This window comes from Triticum urartu, chromosome 4 (genome assembly GCF_003073215.2).
Source record: "Triticum urartu cultivar G1812 chromosome 4, Tu2.1, whole genome shotgun sequence".
In the NCBI taxonomy this organism is placed as follows: Eukaryota; Viridiplantae; Streptophyta; class Magnoliopsida; order Poales; family Poaceae; genus Triticum; species Triticum urartu.
In genome coordinates this window covers 199,283,016-199,289,772 of record NC_053025.1, presented here as the reverse complement: position 1 = coordinate 199,289,772, position 6,757 = coordinate 199,283,016, and the positions used below count along the sequence as shown (strand labels likewise).

The window sequence follows — 6,757 nt, the reverse complement described above, 5'->3', positions numbered from 1 at the left end:
TTATCAATCTTGGATGTTTTATACTCATTTACTAGCAACTTTATATCATTTTTGGGACTAACCTATTGACATAGTGCCAAGTGCCAGTTGTTATTTTCTACTTGTTTTTTACATTGTGGAATATCAATACCAAACGAAGTCCAAATGCCACGAAACTTTTTGGAGATTTTTTTCTCAATAGAAGACACCCAGGGAGCCAAAGGAGCACATAGGAAGAGGCCCGTGGGGCCCACTAGGCACCAGGGCGCGCCAGGAGGCCCAGGCACGCCCTAGTGGGTAGTGGAGCCGATGGGAAGCTTCTCCATCGGCCTCCACCTCTATAAATACTCTAAAATCCCAAAAAAAAACCTAGGGGCGTCGACGAAACACTTTTCCAGTTGCCGTAAGTTCCAGAACCATGAGGTCCAATCTAAAGGCCTTTTCCAGCACTCTTCCGGAGGGGCAATGATCACAGAGGGGTTCTTCATCATCATTGTTGCCCCTCCAATGATGCGTGAGTAGTTTATCATAGACCTACTGGTCCGTAGATAGTAGCTAGATGGCTTATTCTCTCTTTTTCATCTTCAATGCAATGTTCTCCTCGGTGTTCTTGGAGATCTATTTGATGTTATGACTTTTAGCGGTGTGTTTGTTGGGATCCGATCAATAGTGAGTTTATGATCAGATCTATCCATGAATATTATTTGAGTCTTTGCTAAACTATTTTATGCATGATCTTTATAGCCTCGTATTTCGTCTCCAAAACTTTGGTTTGGTTTGGCCAACAGGATTGATTTTTCTGGCCATCGTAAGAGGTGCTTTGTGATGGGTTCGATCCTGCGGTGCTCAATCTTAATGACAGAAAGAGACATGACACACATGTATCCTTGCTATTAAGGATAACAAGATGGGGTTCATTCCTACATGAATATATCTTATCTACATCATGTCATCATTCTTATTGCATTACTCTGTTTTTCCATCAACTTAATACACTAGATGCATGCTGGATAGTGGTCAATGTGTGGAGTAATAGTAGTAGATGCAGGCAAGAGTCGGTCTACTAATCTTGGATGTGATGCCTATATATATGACCATTACCTTGGATATCGTCATAATAATATTATCTTTTTTATCAATTGCCCAACAATAATTTGTTTACCCACCGTATGTTATTTTCTTGAGAGAAGCCTCTAGTGAAATCTACGACCACCGGGTCTATTTCCTATCATATTGAATATAAGAATACCTTTCTGCATTTTTATTTATTTATTCTACTTTGTGATTTAGTTAGATCTATTTATCCAATCGCATACAATTTAATCTATCTCAATACCAAGGAGGGATTGAAAACCCCTCTTACATGTTGGGTTGCAAGTTTTTGTTGTTTGTGTGTGCAGGTGTTGTTCATATAGTGTTTCTTGGTTCTCCTACTAGATTGATATCCTTGGTTTCATAACTAAGGGAAATATTTACCATTGTTGTGTTGCATCATCCCTCCTCTTCAGGGAATTACCAACGCCGATACAAGAAATCGGGAAGAATTTCTGGCGCCATTGCCGGGGAGACATCATCAACATATATCAAGTACCTATGGATTGTATCAGGGGGTATAAGCCATGGTAAAGTTAGAATACAGTAGGTATAATTCAATAATAAAATAAGAATGGGTTTGCAATAGTACTTGAAGTGGTGATTTGCTTTATTATACCAACGGATCTCACGAAGGTTTTGTTAAGTTTTGTATGATTAAAGTTTTCCAGTTTTGGGTGAGGTCACGATGGATGAAGGAATAAGGAGTGAAAAGAGCCTAAGCTTGGGGATGCCCATGGCACCCCAAGGTAATATTCAAGGAGAACCAAGCAACTAAGTTTGGGGATGCCCCGGAAGGCATCCCCTCTTTCTTCTAACGACCATCGGTAATTTTACTTGGAGCTATATTTTTATTCATCACATATCATGAGTTTTGCTTGGAGCGTCTTGTATTACATGAGTCTTTGCTTTTTTTGCTTTTTAGTTTGTCACAATCATCCTTGCTGGACAGACCTATTTGAGAGAGCCATAATGATGTTGTGATTAGTTAGAATTTCTCTATATGCTTCACTTAAATTTTATGAGCTATGGAATTTCTCTAGTACTTCACTTATATCTTGTTGAGCATGGTGGTGTTTTAATTTTGAAGAAATATTCTCTCATTCTTCACTTAGAGTATTTTGACAATTAGTAGAATTTTGATGAAATATGCTCTCATGCTTCACTTAGATTATTTTGAGAATAAGAAATTTTTTAAAGAAATATCCTCTCATGCTTCACTTATATTATTTTGAGAGATGAAAATTTTGAAGAAATATTTATGCTCTCATTCTTCACTTAAATTTGTTTGAGAGCTTTTTATAAGCAATGGTAATATATGAACTTAGTCCCAAAGTGATAGATATTCAAGTGGAAAATAAAAACTATCATGAAGATCATTGGATATTAAAACTTGATTCCTTGTAATAGTTTTGCGATATGGAAATAGTAATATGTGAGTCATGTTGGTGGGTAATTATGCTTTAGTAAGAATATTGGTGTTAAGGTTTGTGATTCCCTATGCAAGCACGAAAGTCAATAGTTATGCAATGAAGTTACATCCTACTTGTGGTGCATTATTTGGTGTTAGTCATGTTTAATGCTCGTTTATGATTGTTTCCGTTTCTTGGTTGGTTGCTTCTCAATCTATTTGCTTGTCTTTCCTCGTACTAAGCAGGAATATTGCTTGTGCATCCAAAATCCTAAACCAAGATGTGCCAAATGAGTCCATCATACCTACCTATATGCAGTATTTCCATGTCGTTCCAAGTAAATTGGTATGTGCCAGCTCTAATTTTCAAAGTGAATTTCCTTTTTGTGTGCCCGTACCACTCAAGAAGCGGCAAGGGGTGGCCCATATTTTCCATTCTAGGTATGTTATTCTCAAGATGAGTGTTTATTCACTAGTCATTGCACGAGAGTGTGGCCGGTAATAGGGAATGCCCAGTCCCGAAATGATGTTTTTTACTTTATGTTGTCGAATAATAAATTCCTTGGAAAGTGTTGGTATGGAAGGCAGCCGTGGATATGGCTAGCCATGGATTGTGAAAGAATGGTGGAAAAAGGAATAAACTTTATTTTATGTTTCGGAACCACCTATGATTTACCTAGAATGGAAGATATTGGGAATTCACGGCCGTTTTCATGGACAGGAAAAGCATGCCTCTCAAAACAATTTTATCTCTCAATTTAAGCTTTGAGCTCTAGCACCTCTACAAATCTCTACTTCCCTCTGTGAAGGGCCTATCTATTTACTTTTATGCAATTTTTGTTTTTATTTGAGTCTCCATCTTCTCTTATAAAGCACCAACTAGGGAACACTATTGCCATACTTGTGCATTGGATGTAGCTAATATTTGACTGTGTTTCATGAAGGGATCAATGATTGAGCATAATGGGCTAGGGATAGCTTTCTTTAGTGTTGATATTTTGAAAGACATGGTTGCTTGTTGATATGCTTGAGTATTGAGCTCTTCATGTCAAATTAGGGACTATTGCTTTGAATCATCTAAAGTCCAAATGTCCATGCTACAAAATAAAAGAATATGTGATGAATATGATGGGTAGCATTCCACATCAAAAGTTCTATTTTTATCATTTACCTACTTGAGGACAAGCAGGAATTAAGCTTGGGGATGCTGATACGTCTCCAACGTATCTATAATTTTTTATTGTTCCAATGCTATTAAAGTATCTATCTTGGATGTTTTATACTCATTTACTAGCAACTTTATATCATTTTTTGGGACTAACCTATTGACATAGTGACCAGTGCTAGCTACTGTTTTCTGCTTGTTTTTTACTTTGCAGAATATCAATACCAAACGAAGACCAAATGCCACAAAACTTTTTCAAGATTTTTTCTGGACAGAAGACACCCAAAGAGCCAAAGGAGTACACGGGAGGAGGCCCGTGGGGGCCACTAGGCACCAGGGCGTGCCAGGGGGCCCAAGTGCGCCCTAGTGGGTAGTGGAGCCCACGGGAAGCTTCTCCATCGGCCTCCACCTCTATAAATACTCTAAAATCCCAAAAACCCTAGGGGAGTCGACGGAACACTTTTCCAGCCGTCGCAAGTTCCAAAACCACGAGATCCAATCTCGAGGGCTTTTCCGGCACTCTGCGGGAGGGGGCAATGATCACGGAGGGTTTCTTCGTCATCCTTGTTGCCCCTCCGATGATGCATTAGTAGTTTACCATAGACCTACGGGCCCGTAGGTAGTAGCTAGATGGCTTATTCTCTCTTTTTGATATTTAATACATTGTCCTCCTCGATGTTCTTGGAGATCTATTTGATGTAATGACCTTTTGCGATGTGTTTGTGGGATCCGATGAATTGTGAGTTTATGATCAGATCTATCCATGAATATTATTTGAGTCTTTGTTGAACTCTTTTATTAATGATATTTATAGCCTCATATTTCTTCTCTGAAACTTCAGTTTGGTTTGGCCAACTAGATTGATTTTTCTTGCCATGGGAAGAGGTGCTTTATGTTGGGTTTGATCTTGTGGTGCTCAATCTCAGTGACAGAAAGAGACATGACACGCATGTATCGTTGCCATTAAGGATGACAACATGGCGTTTGTTCCTAAATGAATAAATCTTGTCTACATCATGTCATCATTCTTATTGCATTACTCTATTTTTCCATGAACTTATTACACTAGATGCATGCTGGATAGCGATCGATGTGTGGAGTAATAGTAGTAGATGCAGGAAGGAGTCTGTCTACCAATCTTGGACATGATGCCTATATACATGATCATTGCATTGGATATCGTCATAATTATTTGCTTTTGTGTCAATTGCCCAACAGTAATTTGTTTACCCACGGTATGATATTTTCTTGAGAGAAGCCTCTAGTGAAATCTATGGCCCCCGAGTTTAATTCCTATGATACTAAATCTAAAAATACCTTGTTGTACTTTTTATTTATTTATTTTATTTTGTGTTTCAGTTAGATCTATTTATTTAATCTCATACAATTTAATCTATCTCAACATCGAGGAAGGATTGACAACCCCTGTTACCCGTTGGGTTGCAAGTTTTTGTTGTTTGTGTGCAGGTGATGTTTATATAGTGTTGCTTGGTTCTCCTATTGGATTGATAACCTTGGTTTCATAACTGATGAAAATACTTACATTTGTTGGGTTGCATCAACCCCTCCTCTTCAGCAAGTTACCAATGCAGATACAAGCAAGCACCTAGCTCCTTTACCCGCTTCCCCTGTCTGATTCGCGCAGCATCTGCCCCCTTCTGCAGATCTTCGAGTACAACAGGAGCACCGTGGTGCTGATGGTGGGGAAGAACTGCTTTGCGATCGCCATGGACCGATTCCTGGGCATGCAGCTGCAGACCATCACCAATGACTTCCAGAGGGTGTCCAAGATCCATGGCAAGCTGTACATCAGCCTCTTCGGCCTTGCAACGGATGCCCAGGCGCTGTTGGTCTCAAATCCTCGATTGGCAGTTACTGGTCGCTTGGCTGATCACCCCTGATTTGGTAGATTTCGTCGGTTTAGGGTTTGGGTTCGATGTGTATGTGCTGCGTTACGTGTTTGTAGGTACCAGCGGCTGATGTTCAAGCATAAACTGTACCAGCTTCTAGAGGAGAGGGATAGGAAGCCTGAGACCTTGGCCAGCCTTGTCTCCGCCCTCCTCCACGAGAAAAGGTGAGAAAATTGTTGTCATGTTAAGAGTAGAAAACATGAACTAGCGCTCAACATGGGATGTAAATTTAGACTTACTGAATATCATTGTGGCAACTGGTTGATTATGCGAGTAGCGTTTGTGTGCCTTCAATTGGGTTAATCTCCACATAATTTTGGATAAATAATTGATGATTGATGATATAGCTGGTGCTACAATTCGATATGTTACCCTCTGGTACATAGGTTAATATTTTGCGTTATGTTGATGTAATTATGCAATTCATCTTGTTGCAGTCTGATTCATAATAAATCATATTTTTGATTATATGAAATGTGTAGGATGTTTGTTTAGACATAGTATAACTTTTTTTCTTGTCCTTCTGTCTTATTACCACCCCTTGTATTTGCTGAACTATGGGACAACTAACAGAGTTATTTCATGATATTGTGGCAACCTGATTCATAAATCATATTTTTGATTGGCTGAAATGTGTAGATATAGTATAACTATTTTTTCCTGTCATCATGCCCTATTACCACCCCTTATGTTTGCTGAACTACGGGGACAACTAACAGAGTTATTCCATGATATTTATGTTTGGACCATTACTTCTGCCAACAAATTATTGTTGGGCTAGGTGAAAATGATTAGCCATTTATATGTACCATGGACTGCATTGGTGCCAAGTATGTATCATTTATCTTCATAACAAATTCTAAGCCAACCCAAGAAGAAAACAAAGCATCATCACATGCCATTGAGGATGACCAGGAGTACTAGCACCCTTTCCGTCGATGCTCCCCGTCGCCGCCGTTGTCGTCGCTGCAGCTAAGGACGACTGTTGACGCTAACGCTACGAGCTACCCGCATAACGACCATCAGGGTGTGTGCCCAGTCTGCATTGCTGTAGTTATATGCTGGCGAGCGTGTTGGTGTGTTGATAACCGAATCAGATTTCGAGGTAAGGTATTACTAGCAATGCCATGATTGTTTGTTGCCCTTGATGCACATCTTTGTAAAGTGCTTGATAAAAAATCTCGATGGAGATACATGCAA

General features: G+C 39.4%; 1 pseudogene; it reads left to right on the top strand.

Annotated features, from left to right (window-relative positions):
• The first annotated feature begins 5,311 nt into the window (after positions 1-5,311).
• On the top strand, positions 5,312-6,481 carry LOC125554686 (annotated as a pseudogene).
• The last annotated feature ends 276 nt before the right edge of the window (positions 6,482-6,757 follow it).